The sequence below is a fragment of the Lissotriton helveticus genome, chromosome 6 (assembly GCF_964261635.1).
Source record: "Lissotriton helveticus chromosome 6, aLisHel1.1, whole genome shotgun sequence".
NCBI classification, from domain to species: domain Eukaryota; kingdom Metazoa; phylum Chordata; class Amphibia; order Caudata; family Salamandridae; genus Lissotriton; species Lissotriton helveticus.
In genome coordinates, this window is record NC_136067.1 from 465,710,883 (window position 1) to 465,735,100 (window position 24,218).

Genomic DNA, 24,218 nt, shown 5'->3' on the forward strand with positions numbered 1-24,218 from the left:
GGGCCTGCTGGTGTGGCCCTTTGCCCAGGGGTGGTGAGTGTTGCATGGGCCTAGTCTTTCTGTGGGGTGTCTTCTTGAATTTAAACATAATTGAGGCCATGGATGGGCTGGGATTGTGCTTATTTTATTGTTTTTTGTCGTTTTTGGGGGGCTGCTGGTGTGGCCTTTTGCTTGCCCAGGGGTGGTGGTGGTGCATGGACTGAGTGTGCCTGTGGTGTTGTCTCACTCTCTTTGATGTAAACATCATGGATGGCATTGGATTGTGGTGATTTCTGGCTGTTTTTCTGTTTTTTGGGGGTGTACTGTTGATGTGGACTGGCCATGTGGGTGGTGGTGGTGGCCATCTTGAGTGCTGGCTGGTACAGGCAACATGTGCTTGGGGTGTAAGGGGGCCATTTTGAGGAGAGGCAGTGTCTGAGGCCTGCACTTATTTTGCCTACTTTTCATCCCTTATGCCCAGGGGTAGTGAGTGTTGCATGGGCCTAGTGTTTCTGAGGGGTGTCTTCTTGAATTTAAACACCATTGAGGCCATGGATGGGCTGGGATTGTGCAGATTTTATTGTTTTTTGTCGTTTTTTTGGGCCTGCTGGTGTGGCCCTTTGCCCAGGGGTGGTGAGTGTTGCATGGGCCTAGTCTTTCTGTGGGGTGTCTTCTTGAATTTAAACACCATTGAGGCCATGGATGGGCTGGGATTGTGCAGATTTGATTGTTTTTTGTCGTTTTTTTGGGCCTGCTGGTGTGGCCCTTTGCCCAGGGGTGGTGAGTGTTGCATGGGCCTAGTCTTTCTGTGGGGTGTCTTCTTGAATTTAAACATAATTGAGGCCATGGATGGGCTGGGATTGTGCTTATTTTATTGTTTTTTGTCGTTTTTGGGGGGCTGCTGGTGTGGACTTTTGCTTGCCCAGGGGTGGTGGTGGTGCATGGACTGAGTGTGCCTGTGGTGTTGTCTCACTCTTTTTGATGTAAACATCATGGATGGCATTGGATTGTGGTGATTTCTGGCAGTTTTTCTGTTTTTTGGGGGTGTACTGTTGATGTGGACTGGCCATGTGGGTGGTGGTGGTGGCCATCTTGAGTGCTGGCTGGTACAGGCAACATGTGCTTGGGGTGTAAGGGGGCCATTTTGAGGAGAGGCAGTGTCTGAGGCCTGCACTTATTTTGCCTACTTTTCATCCCTTATGCCCAGGGGTAGTGAGTGTTGCATGGGCCTAGTGTTTCTGAGGGGTGTCTTCTTGAATTTAAACACCATTGAGGTCATGGATGGACTGGGAATGTGCAGATTTTATTGGTTTTTGTCGTTTTTTTGGGCCTGCTGGTGTGGCCCTTTGCCCAGGGGTGGTGAGTGTTGCATGGGCCTAGTCTTTCTGTGGGGTGTCTTCTTGAATTTAAACACCATTGAGGCCATGGATGGGCTGGGATTGTGCAGATTTTATTGTTTTTTGTCGTTTTTTTGGGCCTGCTGGTGTGGCCCTTTGCCCAGGGGTGGTGAGTGTTGCATGGGCCTAGTCTTTCTGTGGGGTGTCTTCTTGAATTTAAACATAATTGAGGCCATGGATGGGCTGGGATTGTGCTTATTTTATTGTTTTTTGTCGTTTTTGGGGGGCTGCTGGTGTGGCCTTTTGCTTGCCCAGGGGTGGTGGTGGTGCATGGACTGAGTGTGCCTGTGGTGTTGTCTCACTCTCTTTGATGTAAACATCATGGATGGCATTGGATTGTGGTGATTTCTGGCTGTTTTTCTGTTTTTTGGGGGTGTACTGTTGATGTGGACTGGCCATGTGGGTGGTGGTGGTGGCCATCTTGAGTGCTGGCTGGTACAGGCAACATGTGCTTGGGGTGTAAGGGGGCCATTTTGAGGAGAGGCAGTGTCTGAGGCCTGCACTTATTTTGCCTACTTTTCATCCCTTATGCCCAGGGGTAGTGAGTGTTGCATACTTGCATGTCCCTAGTCTTTCTGTGGGGTGTCTTCAATGTAAACATCATGGATGGCATGGGATTGTGCTCATTTTTCTGTGTTTTGTCGATTTTTTGGGGTGTATAACTGAACTGATGTTCCTCTGTCTTCCATTGCTTTTAGGTGCACAAGAAGACTCAATAGAACCACCAGTGCCAGGAAGAAGTCCTGCAGCGGTGTGTGCAGCATAACGTCACGCGACGTCACGTCTGGACATAGAACCCTCTGCAACTCGTGCAACTGCTGCCTGCTGACCTGCTCTGAAGAAGATGGCCCCAAAAAAAGTAACCCGTAGCTCCTCTAGCAAGAAAGGTGCCAGTAAGGAGCAGAAGAAGCAAGTTACCAAGGACACTGGTGTGCCGCCCGCCCCTTTTTTTGTGAGTAAAAAAAAAAGTATGCCTGCAGCAGCTGCAGCGGGATCTGCTGGGGACCAAGCTGGCAGCAGCACCCCCGCTCCATTGGGCTCAGTGCCACCACCACCACCACGCCAACTTAAGTCCAAGCCCTTGAGTGCTGCAGAGGCAGCCAGTATACTTCTTCAATCACCATCGACCAGTGATGTTGGCTCATCGCAAGAAAGCAGCAGCAATGTCCCTCAATCAACACAGGTTGTTGTAGCTCATCTGATGAGTGTTGAACAACCACAGCGGCAACAACAATCACATGTGCAAGTACAAGCCCAAGTACATGTGGAAGGAGAGGCAGCGCAAGGAGATGCGCATGCAGAGGTGCATGGAGGGTCACAACAAGTGCCCACAATAGTTGTTCCTCCCGAAGTAGGGGCACATCAGGAAATCGACAATCAAGGCGAGGTATCATTTGAGGAAGCCACTCCTCCTGATGATCCTTCATTGTCTTCCACAACCCTAGCAAGGAAGAGATCAAGGGTGGTGTCTACATCCTCTTCAAGCACACCTCCTTCTGATGATACGGATCAAACTTGGGAACCAGCACCACAGCCGTCTGAGAGTGAGGCACACCATGATCCAACAAAGGTACTTAAGCGTAAAAGGAAGCTCGTCCAAAGTCTCAGACTTATGGGGTGTGATGAGGCTCAACAAGAAGTGGCGGATACTGCTGCTGATGAAGACTCTGCCAACGACGACCCAGTCATCATAAAGGTCACTGCAGCCCCAGCGGGCATGCAGCAAACAGACATTTTGACCCTAGCCCGAAGAGCTGCTGCGCGTGATGATGATGATGATGATGTTGTCGATGAGGAGGCAGTGGAAACACCACAATCATTGGAGTTAAGTAGTACACCAACTCGTCCCGCTTCCATATTTCTTTCTGGCAAGAAGAGACCTGCGTCAACCTCGACCTTAATTAGTGGCGGTGAAAGTGGAAAACGTACAAAAGTTGGCCAATCCAGATCCTCCACTTCATCTGGCATTAGCTTCATGACCACCACCACCACCAGTATCGCCGCCTCCTCCAGGTCCCACAGACACTTCAAGTCCCCAGTTTGGGACTTCTTTACTGTTTGTCCCAAAAATCCAAGGTTTGCCATTTGTACCCTTTGTAAGCTTGCAGTTAGTCGTGGTAAGCCAGGTAGCAACTATGGTACCGGCGGCCAGAGTGGTCATCTTGACAGAAAGCACGCTGTCCAATGGTTTGCGCACCTAGCTGCGATCAAGAAAGGCCAAAATCAAGGAAACGTTGATGTTTCATCTGATGTTGACGAGCAGGAAGAAGACGTGTCAAACACTTCCCTTACACCCAGTACCCCTCTCAGCAGCACACCCAATGTGAGGCACACTAAGAGTGTTGGAGCGAGTGAGACACCAACGCACAAAAGTTCACCAGCGAGCAAAATTGGGTCAACGAAGTCATTATCAGCCCGTAAATGCTTGGTCCAGGCCAACATTAGAACAATGCTTACTTCAGACGTGCCATATGAACGCAACCACCCACTGACGCGTCTGTATAACACTAAGCTGGCTAAAATGCTAGCTGTGGACCTTCTACCTTTTTCTTTTGTAGAAGCGGTAGGTTTTCTTGAATTAGTTGCAACGCTCTGCCCTAAATGGAAGGTTCCGAGCCGGTTCTATTTTGCCAGAGTTGCGGTTCCAGCACTACATGAAGATGTGCTGCAGGCGATTGGGGCAGCTTTGCAGAAGAGTGCTGTTCACACAATACATCTGACAACAGACATGTGGACCAGTGGCCCAGGCGATGATTACATGTGCATCACTGCACACTGGGTCTCTTTTTCAGGTGTTATAGCAAAGCTAAACGCAGGTGTTGACCCGGACCAAGTTTTCAAAGCTGCTCGGAAACATGCAACACTAGCCATGTTTGCCTTGGAGAAAAGTCACACAGCAGAAAACCTTTTGGAAGAGTTTGACAAAAAGGTGTTGTCAATGCTATCCCCCCTAAAACGCAAGATTGGTTATGTTTCCACGGATAATGGCGCCAATGTAGTTAAGGCCATGTCACAGGGTCACCATGTTAGAGTGCCGTGTTTGGCGCACTGTATCAACCTGGTAGTTCAAAAATTCTTGAGTGATAAAGAGAGTCCAGCGTTCGAGGTAATGGCCACCTGCCGCAAAATGTGCAACCATTTCAGCCATTCTTTTAAGGCCCGGAAGCATCTGCGGAGACTGCTACTTCAACGTGGAATGCCAGTGAAAGCACTCATCCAGGAGGTGGCAACACGTTGGAACTCAACCTTCTACATGCTTGAGCGTCTGCATGAGCAGTATACGGTACTCGATCACTATTTCTTGACAGAGGCTACATCTCAGAAGGAGGACCTGCGGATGAGTAAGGCGCAATGGGCCATAGTTAAAAGCCTGACAGACATGCTTCGTCCTTTTGAGTTCTTCACGCGTGCAGTCAGCCAGGAGGACTGTAATTTGGGAAAAGCTATCCCATTGTTGTGCATACTGGAGCACCAACTGATGGCGGTTTCTTCTGAGTTTGAAAAAGATGAAAAAAAAAAAAACCATTTCATTTTGTCTGAGAAATTATTACATCGCCTACGTGGTGATGAACGTCTTAAAAACATCAACTCAGATCAGCATTACATTTGTGCTACTATTCTGGATCCACGCTACAAAAAGGCGCTGGCAGACAACGCATTCTTTCCTTTCGCTGATGCAGATGTTCAAAAGTACAAACATTGGTTAGCCTGGTCAGCCAAGAGGTTTGAAAAAGAACGGCAGGTTATTGAAGGAGAAGCCAGTACATCAGCATCAGCATCAGCAGGCCATCCGCAGTCACAAGAATCCACTTCTGCACCTGTGGCTGGGGCACAAGTGACCTCTCAGCCGTTAAAGACACCGGCAACTGGATCATCTGCACCACACACAATGACAACACTAACAGTGGCTGGGGAGGAGGATTGGCTAAGTTTGATGGGGTATGGTTCTCTAAAAAATGTCACAGGCACAGCAAAAAGTAAGCAAAGTGGAGGAACAGTTGATGACCTTGAGTCGATGGTGCAGGACTATCTGAATGACTCAACAGTGGTCTTTCTTAATGAGGAGCCATTGCAGTATTGGCATGGCAAAAAACAATTGTGGCCACAGCTCTACAACCTGGCTATAAACTATTTGTCTTGCCCACTCGCAAGTGTGTCTTCTGAACGTGTTTTCAGTGCTGCTGGTGGCATTGTAACTGCCAAACGGAGCCGCCTATCGCCCAAAAATGTGGAGCGGCTGACAATGATCAAGATGAATCAGCACCTCATACCACCAGATTACAAAGTGCGAGAAAGCACGCCACATGAAGACGATGAGGACAGCAACGTAGATGAGGGGATTTTTTCTCTGTTCGGTGCCACTGACCTCATCCAGCCTGAATTCGCAGAGTATGATGACGAAATCTTGTTCTTATTCCCTGACACCGAGCCCTGAAAATGAGACAATCAATCAAGAACTTTCTTTTTCGTCCTTATTCACTTTTATTCCTGTGTGCTTTGTGTCTCTCTTTCTTTGTTTTGCACAGTTAATTTAATTCAAACTTTAATCACCTAATCCCAAAAACAAGACCATCATCAGAACTGTCTTCACTTGTTTGCTTATTGATTTGAAGGTGCCGCAGTCTACATTCCTCAGGTTCACAAGTTCTGAAGAACATGCTCCTCTATCCTCCTCCTCCAGACTGCGATTTCCCTCCAAGCAGAGTGCTGGATTACGCACAATGAAGAAAGACTCAGCACTTGTGGGGGTGTTGTACTTCTTTGCGGGTGAGTTGACGGTTTTGGGCCCATTGCTGTGAAGCTCTAATAATGGACAAAAGTGTTTTGGACCAAATATGAGGTGGAAATTTCTTGCCGTTTTTGCTGACTTGCTTGCCTTTGAGGTGCTCTTTGGCGGGGTTCCGGGGGTTTGTGTGTAATTTTTGGTGTCTGTCGAAGCACTGCTGCGACAGTCTAATCTTGATTGCATTTGCTTTTCAGGAAATCCGTGGTGGAAAACAGGAGTTATGATGATTGATGATGACCTAGCTGCACAGCGCGTTACTTTGGACCGAAGGCCGAGAGATATTGTAAGTAAGAGATTTAGCTTTTTCGCTGTTTGGGGGTGTTGTCGGGTGTTTTTTTGCGGGTGGGTTGGCGCCGGCGGGTCTTGCCTGGGGCATTCCTGGGAAGGTCTAATACCGGATACAAGTGTTTTGGACAAAATCCATAAGGAACAGCCTTTTTTTTGCCATTTCTTCAGACATCTTGCTCAATGTAGCGTTTTGGGGGGCTTCCTGCTGTTCGTGGGTGGGTTGCGGCCGGGGTCTCTGTCGAAGCACTGCTGCGACAGTCTAATCTTGATTGCATTTGCTTTTCAGGAAATCCGTGGTGGAAAACAGGAGTTATGATGATTGATGATGACCTAGCTGCACAGCGCGTTACTTTGGACCGAAGGCCGAGAGATATTGTAAGTATGAGATTTAGCTTTTTCGCTGTTTGGGGGTGTTGTCGGGTGTTTTTTTGCGGGTGGGTTGGCGCCGGCGGGTCTTGCCTGGGGCATTCCTGGGAAGGTCTAATACCGGATACAAGTGTTTTGGACAAAATCCATAAGGAACAGCCTTTTTTTTGCCATTTCTTCAGACATCTTGCTCAATGTAGCGTTTTGGGGGGCTTCCTGCTGTTCGTGGGTGGGTTGCGGCCGGGGTCTCTGTCGAAGCACTGCTGCGACAGTCTAATCTTGATTGCATTTGCTTTTCAGGAAATCCGTGGTGGAAAACAGGAGTTATGATGATTGATGATGATGACGACCTAGCTGCACAGCGCCGCGTTTGGACCGAAGGCCGAGAGACATTGTAAGTATGAGATTTAGCTTTTTCGCTGTTTGGTGGTGTTGTGTCGCGTGTTTTTTTGCGGGTGGGTTGGCGGGTCTTGCCTGGGGCATTCCTGGGAAGGTCTAATACCGGCTAGAAGTTTGTTGGACAAAATCCATAAGGAAACACCAGTTTTTGCACTTTTTGTAAGTTAGGGTTCGTTAGGGTTAGCCCTAGCAGCAGGATTGCATGTGTTTAGGGGGGTTCTATTGCAACGCGGTTCTGTTGTTGTAGAGCACTGTTGGAGCGATGCTGGCTATGGATACTTTTGCTTGCAGGCAAGTGGTTTGAATACAATCCACGGTCTGTATTTGGGTCTACTGTTACTTTCAAAGTACGTTTTGTAACCATTTTTCTGCTAGGCATCGTTTTTGGAGATATGATTGGGTTCTTCTACATTTTTGCGACTGGCTTTAGTAAGGGTCTTGGTGGGAGCATTGCTGGGAAGGTCAAATTTTGTTCTAAAACACAGTAGTACACCCACCTTGAGGGGAAAGATCCGCTATAATATTTTGGCCATACTTATTGATCCTTAAAAAGGTGACTCAGACAGAGCACGCAATTTCAAAAATATTGTACTGTCTATTAGGGAAATCAAAGTGTGACTTTTTGAACCACACAGCGTACATACCTTTTATTTATTTATCAGTGGTATTGTAATAGCACTTCCTGTTTTCCGTTCAATAATTACAGGCCGGGTTTCAGTCAACATCCGCCAGGCAGGCAGTGGACAGGGTGTCTCTTCTGTCAGTGGTCACCACCACATTGATGGACGAAGCGTCAGCTGGAATGGAGGAGTGCCGCCAATAAGAGGAATTGTTTGCTGCATGCAACTTACTTACCAATTTCAACAGGACAACTCCAACAACATACGCAATACAGATACAGTATCCATTGTTGTCTTTTATTCTATGAGTGTGACTGCATGTGCTTACCTTTACTTTGTAACCAAAGATTGTCTGTAAACTCTGTATCTTCAATTATTGTTTGTCCATGCTCTGCTTTTTTTTTCTTCTCTCAACAAAACCTACCCAAAAAGAAACCCCCATTCCCATCCATTTTACAAACCCTAACCCTCTTCCCCCGGGCTGTGTTGTTTTGCTTGATGTCTGACTAAAATGACATCAATAATTCCACACACTTGCTGGGGAGGATAAGGTGATAGCAGCAACAGGCTGGTGAAGGAATACGAGGATATCTTCTAGACTTACTCAGCTTCAGTACTATATCTTCTAGTAGTAGTAGCCAATGTCAAATAAATTCAACGCAAGTACTAGTTATACTTGCAATACTTTACCATTTGTTAGGCTACATTATGGCACTGTTCTAGTGTACTGTCACCTGCTATTTTCTCGATCGTACCGTAACCGTTGTAATGCTACAGTAAGGAGTACAAACAAGGTTTCGTTTTCTTTTTTTCCATAGGCATGCAACTGCCACTGTGTCACACCACTAGTAACACCGCAATGAGGAAATGTCACCCGCCCAGGAATGACAACGTTAATCCCCATTTCACCTGGAGCCAGCCCTGGGCCTAGCCCTAATTTCTAACACAAATTACAGGTAAGATAAGCGTTTGGTGGGAGGTAGTATAATGGAGTATTATTTCGGAGTAGACAAGAGATTGACGGTTGTACTACTAAAGTCCTACGACTGTTCAGGAAAACAAAGTTACTGTTACACCCCCGCCCCCCACCCACCAGACTGAAAAGCAGTAAAAAACAGGTATGGTCAGATAAAGTAGTTGAAAAATATATTTATTTATCCCTAACAAAATAATCTCCCTCACCCACCCTAACCCCAACGATTGTCTCTGAAACGTCCCAAAACGATCCCAACTCCCAAATCCCACCCCCCAAAAGTCTATAAAAAAAGGGCAAGGGACACTCCACTACTGGAGGGTGCTGGTGCTGGTGCATGATGCGGCATGGGCATCATACTCCTTGCGGAGGGTGGCAAGCTCGGAGCGGAGGCCCTTAACCAAGGTCTTATACCTCAGGACCTCCTGCTCCAGGTTGGACATGCGGACTCGTAGGCGGTGTTGGCGTTCCTTGCAGCTCCTGTGGGGGGCAGCTGGTATTTCGGGTGCTTGGCGGTGGCGGTCGGCTTTCTTAGCCCGGCTCGGTCCCGCTGGTTTAGTCACGGAGGAGGATGCAGTGGTCACAGTCGAAGATGTTGCCCCGCTCGACTGCGTGTCCTCCTCCTCCTCCAGGGCCACCAGCCGCCGATACTCGGCGACTGTGGCCTCCAGCCTCCGTTGCCGGGCCAATCTAGCCTGCTCCCTCCTTGTTGTTGATTTGGAAGGAGCAACTATATGAAGAAAGAAAGACATAGTCTGTAACCAATGCTCCTTATTAATAACACAAAGTGATTGAGCCGAAAGTTGGGTCACAGAGTACAAGTAGCAAATTGAAAGCACAGTACATAACTATTGAGGACAGTATCTATGTAACCTCCCACTTCTGCATCCTTGCTCTAACAGTAGTGGTAGTTTAATGAACTAATTCTACGACCACTATGGACTTCCATTACAGTCGACTATGACAGTACACCAGTCTTATTCTTCTTCTTCTCTCTTGTTTAGGGAAATGGGTACGTTATCTTATGCAAGCCGGCAGAATGACATGGACACAGCACAGTGAAGTTGCACCCGAGAAAAAAAGTTGCACACCATGATGATGGAGACAGACTTGCGTTACTGTACCGGTCCAGTACATGCAGGTGGTGAAGCTATTACTTTTCTATTACGGGTGGCACTGAGAATACTCTGTTACAAGGGCTACTGCTTAATTAATTTACCTTTCACCCTACAGTGCAAATGAGTACTAGAAAAGGAAACTGAAGAAGCTAACTAATTTGATTATCTATCACTTCACATGGGACGTATTTAATGACAGATGAGATGACTTTAGGTGCTTTGCTTAATATTGAGTGAACACAGTGATACACCCACACATGAATGACGTACTACAAGTAAACTAAAGTTATTAAGAGAGGTACGGAGTGTCCACCGTAATAACCAGATATATGCTGTGAATGCAAACGCAATACAAAGTACTGCTACTATTCATGGTAGTATTGGACACATTTACAATTTCTTTTCCTTGCCTTCCCTGCACTGGGACGGACGTGCGGGTGCGGTGGTACATGCTCTTCAAGGTAACACTTACTTCACCTGGCGACCATCTACTCTCTCTAGATACACATTTGCTATGTAAGAGTTAGAGAATACCATGCTCCAGGCATCCATTCATTCAAAGTATACGCACACATACAGTTTCTGTTTCACCCACCCAGGCTGCTGTCCTTCCACCCATCCTTGCTTCATCATTGACCCAGCCATGCACCATACCATATTCTTTCCTTCCCAGCCACCTCTGGGTCCAAGCAAACACATATCGTTCTTCTTTGCCAGCCATCATACAAGTTCGCGTCCCACTTACTTACACCCTTCTTTCGCTTTTCGTTCATCCCATCCATCACGTTCGTCTAAGAACTTATTGGGATTCTTCTCACCAAAAACTTCACAGCTAAGTCGAAGTACATTTCGAGGAGGCTACTACCTGGTTGATTTGTAATTGTAATACACCCGTGCAGAAAGCACACTATGCAGTCTTCAATCTCAATAAGTAAGGAATATATAGCTTACCTGTTTCCGCCACCACCGTTTGATCCCCCACAGGAACGGCCACCAGCTCTTCTACCGCCGCATCCTCCCCAGAGGCCTCCGAGTCCAAGTCCAACACATCAGCCACCTCCGCGCTGGCCCCGTCACCAGATGTTACACCTACAAAGTACATTTAAGAAAGTTAGAATACACCACTCACTACTATATAATATTTGGTCTAGGAGAAATGTTAAAAAAACAGAATACAATGTAATAATTTGTGACTGTCTACTCCATAGTAAAAATGTCCCATTTTCCAGGGAAGGCTGTTGTCTTGCTGCACTTTTATGCACAACTGATGAATGCTTGCTTTTGATTTTTAACACGCACCACTTTTTCTCCTAACAGACAGAAGCTTGACTCCTGAGTCCTAAGAACACGACCAGGATCAAGTTCAAAGTAGGTGAGAGTTCGGCTCGACCACAAGAAATGTGTCCAATTAATCGTCAGCACTAACCACTTTTCCGTTTACAGTTAAATAGTTTTATGACAAAGTAGATTTCAATAAATGTGTTTACTTTTAATAAAGCTTTTACACTTAAATAGACTCTGTGGTTTTTGTTCCTCTAGACTAGAGTGGATGAGCTAAAGGTTTTGGAATTTTTGCAAGCATGAGTGCCTCTGACACTTCTTGACTGTGCTGTGACTCCGTACTACTCTCTTGTCCTGCGTACGATAATCTAGAGATCATTGGGGATCTATAATCGGTGACTTCGGGAGCTGAATGACTCTGCCACACTATCTAGTCAGTAAGGAGACAGTGCATAGAGGTATTGCTGAATATAATGGGAGTCCAATGGAATTGCCAAATGTCCAATCTTAGTTAGCTACACAGACAGACTAATAAGAATAGTCTAGTAATACCACAGGGAGTCATATTCGAGGCAGGATAAGAATTTATATCCAGTCTACAAGAAGATCAAAGACGATTTAGAAAAAATCGAATGAGGAACGCTAGGAAAAAATAGGTACTGTTTAGTAAAATGTAAACTTACTGGGGCCAGCAAAGGAGCCCTCGCCTGCCCGATCCTGGCCTGCATCCTCAGCACCCTCCTCCTGTGTCCTCTTGCCCTTGGGGGGAGCTGATGTACAACATGAAAGAAAGAAAAACCATAAAACATGGATGAGATTTTTCAACCAAATCAAACATTTCAAAAGAACAATAACAACATATTTTGGAAAAATAGCAAATAGATAGACAACTATTCCACGGGATCTATCTCATGTGGTATACTACGTTATTCGTATTGCCTGATTTGCGGAACGTTGACTTAGAAAGTTCCTATGTAACTCAATAAACAGACTACTAAAGAGGTTTGCCTAGGCCTGGCACTGCAGGCAGTAGTGCGCAACACGTGACAGACAAAGTCCATCCTGCTTGCAGATCAGTGAATACTCAAACTATCAATCCACCCGCCACCACCGCCACTATTTCTTCTGATAGCCATGTGACTGTCTAAAGGAAGGACACTGGACTTCAGTCTGTTGGGGCTGATTTATAAGTCCCTTGCGGAAGTTGCGGCTGATTTTCCTCCATTGTTGCGTGCCTTTTCTGACGCAGCGGCAGAACAAAAGACTCGCCATGGTGTTGGTGCGGCGTATATATTAAAAAAAAAAACACATATGGGCATATGGGCGATGCATCACGTTGTAAAGCCCTGCGCCATCAGGGGGCGTTCCGGCGCAAGGGAGGGCGTACCTGCGCAGGAACGAATCCTAAAAGTGGCTGAGGGAAATCTACAAGATGTCAATCAGTCATTTTTATGACAATGATGCATGACTCAAACCCTGCGCGCTTGAAGCCGACGTACGGCTTGATGCAGCATTGGGGAGATAGGGTACCCCAGAGCATTGCTGGAGCTGCGCCATCGTTGGCACGCAACTCCAGCAATGCGCTGCCTTTACGGCACAGATGCGTAAGGCTTCTGTGAATTTTTGGACCAATGGGTGGTGGTGGCATGGCACACAATTACTGCCGCATCCCTGCTACTTTGCAGGGATGCGCCGGTAATTGAAAATATGACCCTTACTGTCTAGCATTACGCAGTTCTTTTCTTTACAGTACACTGATACATAATTTCTCAGGCCAATGAAATGCTTCTGAACACAACATACAAAACAAAGAAGCATAGTAGCAAGCAAGGCTACTGAGAAGGAGAGCAGTGCACCTGAAAATGAAATGCATAGAAGATTTTGAAATATAATTTACCTCAATGTAATCGGCAGCATTATTGCTCTTGGTAAAGAACAAAGATTTGCAAATAACAGAGCAGGATAAAACAGAGTAGTAAATGGACTACTACTACTACTCACCAAGCCCGGGGACCTCTACGCCGAGCGCGTCCAGCAAGTCCCGCTCCCGGTCCATGACATCGGTCCAGCGGTGGGTGGCCTGGTTATATGTGCGCCGGACCCCAGAGATCTTGTACATGGCCCGGCACACCTTCTCCCACCGCTGGCGGCGCTCCCGGATGCCATAGCCGGTCGCGATCTTGCCGCCTCCCAGGATCGTCTTGGGGAGGCGGCGCTGGACATGGAAGATCAGTGCCGCCACTTCCTCCGCGCTGAAGATCTCCCTCGGGACCACTTGCTCCCCCCTTAAACGCCCGCACGGGAGCCGGGCACGGGGTGCGGGACCCTTCCCCTTCTCAGGGTGCTTCCCGGCTCCCTTTACCATGGTCTGGGCAGAAATAAACTTAAATGATAAAGAAGAAATAGAATAGTGAAGAAGAAAAGAAAAGAGTTTAAAAAAGTAGTTTAAAAGTAACTAAAAGCTGCAGAAAACACAAAAATATAGAGCTAGAAAAATAGAGGGTTAGATAATAAGTAAAATTAGATCAAAAAAACTTCAAACAAGCAAAGGATGGCAGAGATTGAGAGAGGATAGAGAAAGCATGCCCAGAACCATAGCAATGAATGAGAAACAAGATGGCCGCGCCCGTTCACGACCGCGTGGGTAAGTTCGCGCGAGATTTTCCTTGCGAGTACGCGCGAACTTGTACTCGCGAGCAGCACACTTTGCGAGATTACACATAGCGGGCGGAAACGGAATTACGTCACGCCAACAAGATGGCCGCGCCCGTGTACGACCGATAGGGTAACTTGGCAAACGAATAGCTAGAAGCGCCTCGCGAACACGCGCAAGATCACGCGAATATACACGTCGCAACAAAAACAATTTTGTATTCGCACGTATTCGCGGCTTCCGAAATCGATCTCGCACGGATTCGCGCCCCAAATAACGCGCGAAATTGCAAAAAAAACGATTTTAGCTAAAATGAAAGCAATGAGCAGGTGCAAAAGTTCAAACTTAACATTAGTAACATTCAAGGTAGTGCTTCCTGATGGGCCCCTCCAGAGTTTGCAACAATTCTATGACCCTGCTATGACCCAAACAGCAGGCTCATAGAATAGCACCATAAAGGTCCTGTAAAAAAAAAAATTCACTGCAACAAAAAGCAAATTACAGATAAGGAAGGAAGCAGGTGCCAGCCAGACTGGAACTTTCAAAATTACTGACACATTAATGAAACACAAATTAATTGATGGCAGTTGAAGAAGGGCAGGTGTGCTAGCTTTTTTCAACCACCATAATCTACAGTAATAAATAAACCTAATAGGTGCCTGTGAGGATGTACTAGAGGGTGGCATGGGTGTCCCAGAGGGTGGCAGTGGTGAAACAGAGGGTGCTGTGAACCTGTGATGATAAACCAGACGTAGAAACAACATAGTCGCGGCCGTTGCAAGCCGAAAAGTAAGTTCGCAATTGCGAACTTGTCCCAAAATCGGCGCGAACACGTGCCAACACAAAAAACGGAAAAATCCGCAAATCCGCTAGAGTTCGCGGATCTTCGCGGATTGCGAATCCGTAAATACGCAAGTTCGCGGATTGCCAATCCGCAAAATCCGCCCATGCTTAGTGCTCTCTCTTTGCAGATAGTGAAAGGTAGTTAACGCAGGCCTTTGCCCCCGTTGTAATCCGTCGTGCCTGCTTCTCTCTCCATTTGATTGATTGTAATCCAAGTATTTACTGTTTTAGAATTAGTTCTCTTTGGTTCATTCTCTATTTACAAACAAACACAGAGTCGCAATGCTCTGTTTAGTCTTTGCAGATAACGAAAAATCGTGTAAAAAAAAAGAAAAGGAATCGAGCAAAATCAGTAGGCCACTAATGGGATCTCTTTTTGACCTCGCTAAAATAGAAACATTAGGAACAACCCCTCATGACAAATACAAAACTAGTGAGATGAACTGAACTCCACACAATGATGGCTGCAAAACAGCTCGGCTCCGCCACCCCCCCCGCCCAAAATAACGATAAAGAGCGGCTGCCATGATTGGTTGCGGAATGGCCACAACGGAGCTACGAAATGGTGGTGCTCTCATGCTAACCCCAGCTTCAGTCTGAAACATCCAGAAACACTGTAGACTACCAATTCGATCAGTTCCGGTAGCGCCCCAATGTAACCCGGTAGAGAAGAACTAGCCCTCCCCTCTTTGACTGATGGTTCTTGTTGCCTGTCCCTTCTGTTGTCATTTAACAGAACTATTTAGCCTGCTGAAAGGGGTTGTGTTTCGACCGCTGGTTGGTGGAGACATTTTGACTATATTCTGGACCTGCGTTGTCGCGTAATGCGTCATATGACGCGCCGCGTTAGCGCATCCGGAAGTCATCCGGGGCGCGCAGCGCGTAACGTAAGCATAACAAGTCATGTGACTTGTTAATAAAACTTTTCATTGGTTCATTTTACTTTTCTTATTCTAATGATGAAAGCCTTGGTCATATCACCTAAAAATTACGCTTTTAATTACTTCCGAACATTATTTTTTCTTAAATATATGTTATAATGTTCCAGGCTAATGTACTTTCCCGGAAATTTTACAACTGTCCTGCAAGTAAAATATATTCTTTTTTCGAGAAAAAGAGCGTTTCTTCGTCCCATGACGGAGCCGTTGAGCAAAAGAGGGTCGACCTGCTGTCTTAGTCGCCGATACGCCTGAATATGAGATTCTTAGCGATCACTTTATGTTGCAGGAATAGAAAACACAATAGCCCTTGACCATTTATCTTTACTGCGTTCCTTCGTATTATACCTTTTACCCTTCATGTAATTGGTCTGCTTTATTTCACTTGCCTTTTAATGATTCTAAAACAGTGACTATTATTAAAAACTTTACCAATGTATATACTACTACCATGTTTTCTTTTAAAAACCTTTATTGTGAAAATTTCATTATACAAATACGAGCCTATAACCACGTGGGCCTGCTATGGAGCAAACTGTAATCGTATATGATGAATAGACATTTACACTGTAGAGGAACGTAACGGGCGGGCCATTAGGTTGCAAGAACTAAGGTGTCTAACAGTTACGGAATCGGTGGACGTACATTTTATAATTAAAATACGACAGGGCCAGTTACAATAAAATTATCTAGATATACATTTGCGGGCAAGTACCATGGGTGACGTTAATTCGAACTTTCAACAGTACAGTAATCAATAACACATCAGAACTTAATATCAATAGGGATGTCGAAATATTCAATCAATTCTCGTCCCCGCCCGCCATGTGCTTCAAAACTGCATACGTATCTCGTTGTTTCAAGGTTCTGCAACCAGTACACAACAAGGAGTTACGAGTCCCATTTATTCCGGCGCCATTTTGGGCGAGGACGGGCAGGTCCAGGAAATAGTCAAAATGTCTCTACCAACCATCGACTATGATGATGTTCATATGCTGTATTTATTAGAGTAACACTCATCTGTCCACATGAAATTAATTTACCACAATCTAAACATGTCATTTTAATCTTTCCAAAGTTCTTCTAAATATTTGGGACCGTTTCCCTTGCCTCTGAAGCTCTCAGTGCCACTTCTTTGATGAATGTACTAGCAGGTCAGGGGTTCTCCTCCAAATCTCTCTTTTATGCAGCACTATAATTAATTGGTGCCACCTCTCCATATGACGATGCATGGTATAGTTACCACAACTATATTTTTTTTCGGTTCCTCTGGAGAGTTCATCGTGGCAGATGAAGCGTGTAACGTACCGGGCATTTACCTTTTTTTGCATGTACAGGAAAGGAAAAAAAAATCGAGCGTCCAAGTTCTAAGGTGTCCCAGGGCCATTTTAGTGGACCAGGCCCAAATACAAAGAACAGGCCGCCATTTTGAGAGTCCTCTTGCAGCCGCCTGTCGCTGTAGCATCAAGAGCAGCCGAAACTCAGCTGAATGGCAACTGAAACGGTAAATGGGCGCCCCACTACATTTCAGCATTGTAGGATGACCACACCAGTACAGCAACTTGCTAGACATCACCTCGGTGCCATCCGGATCTCGGCGCCCCACTGCAGATGAAGTGCCTCTCAACTATGAAACCACCACGGTGACATCCGGATCTTGGCGCGTTGTGCTGCCTTCGGCCTATTCGCACATCGGTCCGCTACTGACGCCATCTCACAGGCTAATGGGGTGACCCACGCCGAGTTTCAGCATTGTAGGATGACCACACCAACTTGCTAGACATCACCTCGGTGCCATCCGAATCTTGGCATCTCAACGCCTAGTGGTATCTTCCATACAGAAAATATTGTTACGCTGCCTTTGGCCCCATTCGCACATCAGTCCGCAACTTAGACATCACCTCGGTGCCATCCGGATCTTGGCATCTCAGCGCCTTGTGGTGTCAGTCAGAAAATATTGTTGCGCTGCCTTTGGCCCCATTCGCACATCAGTCCGCTACTGACACCATCTCACAGGCCAATAGGGCGCCCCACGCCGACTTTTACCATTGTACGATGGCCACACCAGTGGCACAACTTGCTAGACATCACCTCGGTGCCATCCGAATCTTGGCATCTCAACGCCTAGTGGTATCTTCCATACAGAAAATCTTGTTACGCTACCTTTGGCCCCATTCACACATCGGTCCGCAACTTAGACATCACCTCGGTGCCATCCGGATCTTGGCATCTCAGCGCCTTGTGGTGTATTCTCTTCAGAAAATATTGTTGAGCTGCCTTTGGCCCCATTCGCACATCGGTCCGCAACTTAGACATCACCTCGGTGCCATCCGGATCTTGGCATCTCAGCGCCTTGTGGTGTCTTCTACTCCGAAAATATTGTAGAAAATATTGTTGCGCTGCCTTTGGCCCCATTCACACATCAGTCCGCTACTGACACCATCTCACAGGCCAACAGGGCGCCCCACGCCGACTTTTACCATTGTACGATGGCCACACCAGTGCCACAACTTGCTAGACACCACCTCGGTGCCATCCGGATCTTGGCATCTCAGCGCCTTGTGGTGTCTTCAAATCAGAAAATATTGTTGCGCTGCCTTTGGCCCCATTCGCACATCGGTCCGCTACTGACGCCATCTCACAGGCCAACGGAAATGACTTTCAACATTGTAGGATGGCCACAGAAGTGCGACAACTTACTAGACACCACCTCGGTGCCATCCGGATCTTGGCGCGTTGTGCTGCCTTCGGCCTATTCGCACATCGGTCCGCTACTGACGCAAACTCACAGGCCAACGGGGCGCCCCACGCCGACTTTCAGCATTGTAGGATGGCCACACCAGTGCGGCAACTTGCTACACACCACCTCGGTGCCATCCGGATCTTGGAATCTCAGCGCCTAGTGGTGTCTTCTATTCCGAAAATATTGTTGCGCTGCCTTCGGCCCCATTCACACATCGGTCCGCTACTGACGCCATCTCACAGTCCAACGGGGCGCCCCACGCCGACTTTCAGCATTGTAGGATGGCCACACCAGTGCGGCAACTTACTAGAAACCACCTCGGTGCCATCCGGATCTTGGCGCGTTGTGCTGCCTTCGGCCTATTCGCACATCGGTCCGCTACTGACGCAAACTCACAGGCCAACGGGGCGCCCCACGCCGACTTTCAGCATTGTTGGATGGCCACACCAGTGCGGCAACTTACTAGACACCACCTCGGTGCCATCCGGATCTTGGCGCGTTGTGCTGCCTTCGGCCTATTCGCACATCGGTCCGCTACTGACGCAAACTCACAGGCCAACGGGGCGCCCCACGCCGACTTTCAGCATTGTAGGATGGCCACACCAGTGCTGCAACTTGCTGGACACCACCTCGGTGCCATCCGGATCTTGGCGCGTTGTGTTGCCTTCGGCCTATTCGCACATCGGTCCGCTACTGACGCCGCCTCACGTGCCAACGTATTTTCTCCGCATTTTACACCCTATGCCGCATAACAGGTCATGTGACTTGTTTATAAAACTTTTCATTGGTTCATTTTACTTTTGGTTTCCTAATGATGGAAGGCTTGATCATGTGACCTAAAAACAACACTTTTCATTGGATGAAAACTTTTTTTTTTCCCCAAACGATGAAAGCCCCACCTTGTTTCTGGATGTTTCAGACTGAAGCTGGCGTCAGCATGAGAGCACCACCATCTCGTAGCTCAGTCGTGGTCATTCCGTGAGCAATCATGGCAGCCGCTCCCCACCAGAAGCCTGCAGGAGTCGGAGCCCCCAAAACTTTTGATGAATTCTCAAGGCGGAGGGGACACTTTCGAGAATGGGGTCCAAGACCTAGCAGACAAGCGTCCGATTTCCAAGGTGTCCCAGGGCCATTTCAGTGGACCAGGCCCAAAAAGGAAACAGCCTGCCGCCATTTTGAGAGTCCTGTGACAGCCGCCTATCGCTGCACCGCAAGAGTGGGCGCAACTCAGCTGAATTGCGGCTTTTGACACAGTGGACCAAAAACGGACGGAATGGCAACTGGAACGGTAAAGGGGCGCCCCACTACAACAGATGACACTCCACCTGGAGAGGCCCGTTCACGCCGCCTCCCCCGGGGCGCCCCACGCCGTTATTCGGAGCAGCATTGTAGGATACCAAAACCAGTGCGGCAACTTACTGGACATCACCTTGGTGCCATCGTTCTGCTGCCTTGGAACTATTCGCGCAACAGTTTGCTACTGATGACCCACCCCCCGCGACGCCCCATGCCGTTATTTGCTGGGTGGCAACTTACTAGACATCACTTTCGTGTCATCTAGATTTCAGCGCGTTCTGCTGCCTTGGAACTATTCGCACAACAGTTTGCTACTGATGACCCACCCCCCGCGACGCCCCACGCCGGAAATCTGGACGTTGTGCTGCGTTGGGACTATTCGCACAGCCGACCGCTACTTCGTTGTTTTTCCCTAAAAATGTTTATATGTTATTACTATTTTTGTTTTCTTGTATATATTTATAAATTATTAAAGTTTTATAATCTTACTACTTTGTCGGAGTGCTATATATTTTTAATGTGACACATAATTGTAAAAACTTTGATGTACAAAGAGTCATCCCTGGAATCTTCCACTTCAGGCTCGGTCCCCTCCCCAATCACAATACAGGATGGTTTTCAGATAATAGCAACGCTTCTGCTGTGACGGATCTCATCGAGTGTGGGCCTTGATCTACTATAACTCCTTTGAAGAGGGGTGATTCTTTACAGCTGTGGCCATAAACTACATCTGCAGGGCTAGCTGATACCCTAGGACCAGCCTGGACAATCGGACACAGAGGAAAAGGAGTGTCAGAGGGTGCGGTAGTGAATAGGGCGAAAGGGAGGTGTCGGGCGGGCACAGGGTGTGATTCTCAGGGAAGAGCAGCGCAGATGGGGGGAGGTTTATTACCCATGCATAAGACAGAGAGCGGGGGTGACCACTGCCTGGGGGAGATGCTTGCGAGGGTGGGGAGCCATGCTAAGGATCGACAGCGTGCACAGAGTGGGTCTGGTCAAGGCATCTAAAATGGCTGCCGTGCACGACAAAAGTGTGGCATTTGAAAAAAGACAAGATGGCGCAGACAATGTTTTTCAACACTTCCTGATTTCCTTCGAATCGAACGTTAACAGACGTTGGGGCATATTACCAAAGTTAAGCGATATTTATCCCTAACGATGCTTAGCAACGATTTTTTTACCGTCAGAAATTATCGCAGATAAACCTTGCTATTATCAAGGTTTATCGGAAATACGATAAAAAACGACCGCAATGCATTAATATCGCTGAAAACTCAGCGATATTCATGCATTACCGAGCTAATGCTCTTAGCCATGTTATCCACCTCCCATTGGATAACATGGCTAAGAACTGCTCAGGGCAGGTGGTAGCTTTTGGAGATATTCGCGCTTATCTCGAATATTTCCAAAAGTTGATAATAGGAGATAGCGATGTTAGCGACTGTTTCCAGTCGCTAACATCTTGGCATGCCCACTTTGCATGTCATTAGTGATAAATATCACTCACATGCAAAGTGGGGCCCAAGATGGTCGCTATATTCTACTAGCCGTCGCTAACTGGTGTTAGCAACAGCTAGGTAATACACATATAATTTTATCTCCGCGAAGCGGAGCGCTGTTACAGATATATATCTTGTTTCTGAACGTTAATTTCTCAAAATGCACTGAAGCACATATATTGAGACCTAGCAAAGGCACATCGGGCTACCAGTCCCTACAATTTTGCCAAGTTTCGTGCAAATCCATTCAGCTGTTCGATCCTACCGAGAGACAAGATGGCGGCCGCTACGGACTGTTTGGAATGTTTACAGACACCGGAGAGCCAATCAGCTTCGCTTCGCAAAGCTCCGTAACGCGAAAAGTACGCGAAGCGGTGCGCTGTTACAGATATATATCTTTTTTTGAACGTTAATTTCTCAAAATCCACTGGAGCACATATATTGAGATCTAGCAAAGGCACATCGGGCTACCAGTCCCTACAATTTTGCCAAGTTTCGTGCAAATCCATTCAGCTGTTCGATTATTATTATTTTTATTTTTTTTTGCCCCGCGGGGCCCTTTTAAAACCTCCACATCAAACCTAGGGGGTGAGCGACAATGTACTATGCCCCCTTATGGTCATTTGCCCCTTCGCTTTGGCCTCCTCTTGTCTCTCGATCCTACCGAGAGACAAGATGGCGGCCGCTACGGACTGTTTGGAATGTTGACAGACGCCGGAGAACCAATCAGCTTCGCTTCACAAAGCTCCGTTGCGCGTAAAGTACGCGTCCTGGGACGCTGCCAGGTCCGCTGTTACAGATATATATCTTTTTTTAAACGTTAATTTCTCAAAATCCACTGGAGCACATATATTGAGACCTACAAAAGGCACATCGGGCTACCAGTCCCTACAATTTTGCCAAGTTTCGTGCAAATCCATTCAGCCGTTCGGGCTAAAAGTGAGGCCAACCGCCCTATGGAAAACTCAATGTTAAAAACACGTTTTGGGACCCCCCTTTTTTCTCGGCCCCCCTTGACGAACCCCCCCCCAAATTTTCAAGGGCTGCTCAGAAACAAAATGTGCCATTTTCCTGAAGATTTCAGCCAATTCCGTCCACAAACGCCAAAGTTATTAGACATAGAATTTTCAAAAATCCCATAGAGAAAAAATCCTAACTATATATACCTACTGGCCGCCAGTAGGTAATATATATATATATATATATATATATATATATATATATCCAACGAGTTGCCTGTCAGGTAGAAACAAGCCTCACCAGTGGATGAAATTCTGCCACTTTTATTAATGGAGGACACAGCGTAGCGAAGCCAACAACTTGCAGCAGCATGCAGTCCTGCCTGACATGTTTCGTGCATCCGCACTTCTTCAAAGGCGCTTGGACTGAACAGGAAAGGCACAATCTCTTGCTCGGTACTGTTTTAAACACTGAAGTCCCGCCCTGTATGGCGCAGCCACTCCTGTGGCCTGATGGTCTTCGTAGTACTATTGTTTCCCCAATGGGTTGCGCAGCTGAGGTTTACATCTGCGCCGTGTTATCATTCCTCCAGAAACCGGCATCCTCTGCCTTTTGCACCGCCGAATTACCGTCAATGCAGGAGGGCTGTGAACAGCCCCGGTGCTTGTTTCGCGGCTCAGGCATGCCGCAATAAATCCAACGAGTTGCCTGTCAGGTAGAAACAAGCCTCACCAGTGGATGAAATTCTGCCACTTTTATTAATGGAGGACACAGCGTAGCAAAGCCAACAACTTGCAGCAGCATGCAGTCCTGCCTGACATGTTTCGTGCATCCGCACTTCTTCAAAGGCGCTTGGACTGAACAGGAAAGGCACAATCTCTTGCTCGGTACTGTTTTAAACACTGAAGTCCCGCCCTGTATGGCGCAGCCACTCCTGTGGCCTGATGGTCTTCGTAGTACTATTGTTTCCCCAATGGGTTGCGCAGCTGAGGTTTACATCTGCGCCGTGTTATCATTCCTCCAGAAACCGGCATCCTCTGCCTTTTGCACCGCCGAATTACCGTCAATGCAGGAGGGCTGTGAACAGCCCCGGTGCTTGTTTCGCGGCTCAGGCATGCCGCAATAAATCCAACGAGTTGCCTGTCAGGTAGAAACAAGCCTCACTAGTGGATGAAATTCTGCCACTTTTATTAATGGAGGACACAGCGTAGCGAAGCCAACAACTTGCAGCAGCATGCAGTCCTGCCTGACATGTTTCGTGCATCCGCACTTCTTCAAAGGCGCTTGGACTGAACAGGAAAGGCACAATCTCTTGCTCGGTACTGTTTTAAACACTGAAGTCCCGCCCTGTATGGCGCAGCCACTCCTGTGGCCTGATGGTCTTCGTAGTACTATTGTTTCCCCAATGGGTTGCGCAGCTGAGGTTTACATCTGCGCCGTGTTATCATTCCTCCAGAAACCGGCATCCTCTGCCTTTTGCACCGCCGAATTACCGTCAATGCAGGAGGGCTGTGAACAGCCCCGGTGCTTGTTTCGCGGCTCAGGCATGCCGCAATAAATCCAATGAGTTGCCTGTCAGGTAGAAACAAGCCTCACCAGTGGATGAAATTCTGCCACTTTTATTAATGGAGGACACAGCGTAGCGAAGCCAACAACTTGCAGCAGCATGCAGTCCTGCCTGACATGTTTCGTGCATCCGCACTTCTTCAAAGGCGCTTGGACTGAACAGGAAAGGCACAATCTCTTGCTCGGTACTGTTTTAAACACTGAAGTCCCGCCCTGTATGGCGCAGCCACTCCTGTGGCCTGATGGTCTTCGTAGTACTATTGTTTCCCCAATGGGTTGCGCAGCTGAGGTTTACATCTGCGCCGTGTTATCATTCCTCCAGAAACCGGCATCCTCTGCCTTTTGCCTGTTCAGTCCAAGCGCCTTTGAAGAAGTGCGGATGCACGAAACATGTCAGGCAGGACTGCATGCTGCTGCAAGTTGTTGGCTTCGCTACGCTGTGTCCTCCATTAATAAAAGTGGCAGAATTTCATCCACTGGTGAGGCTTGTTTCTACCTGACAGGCAACTCGTT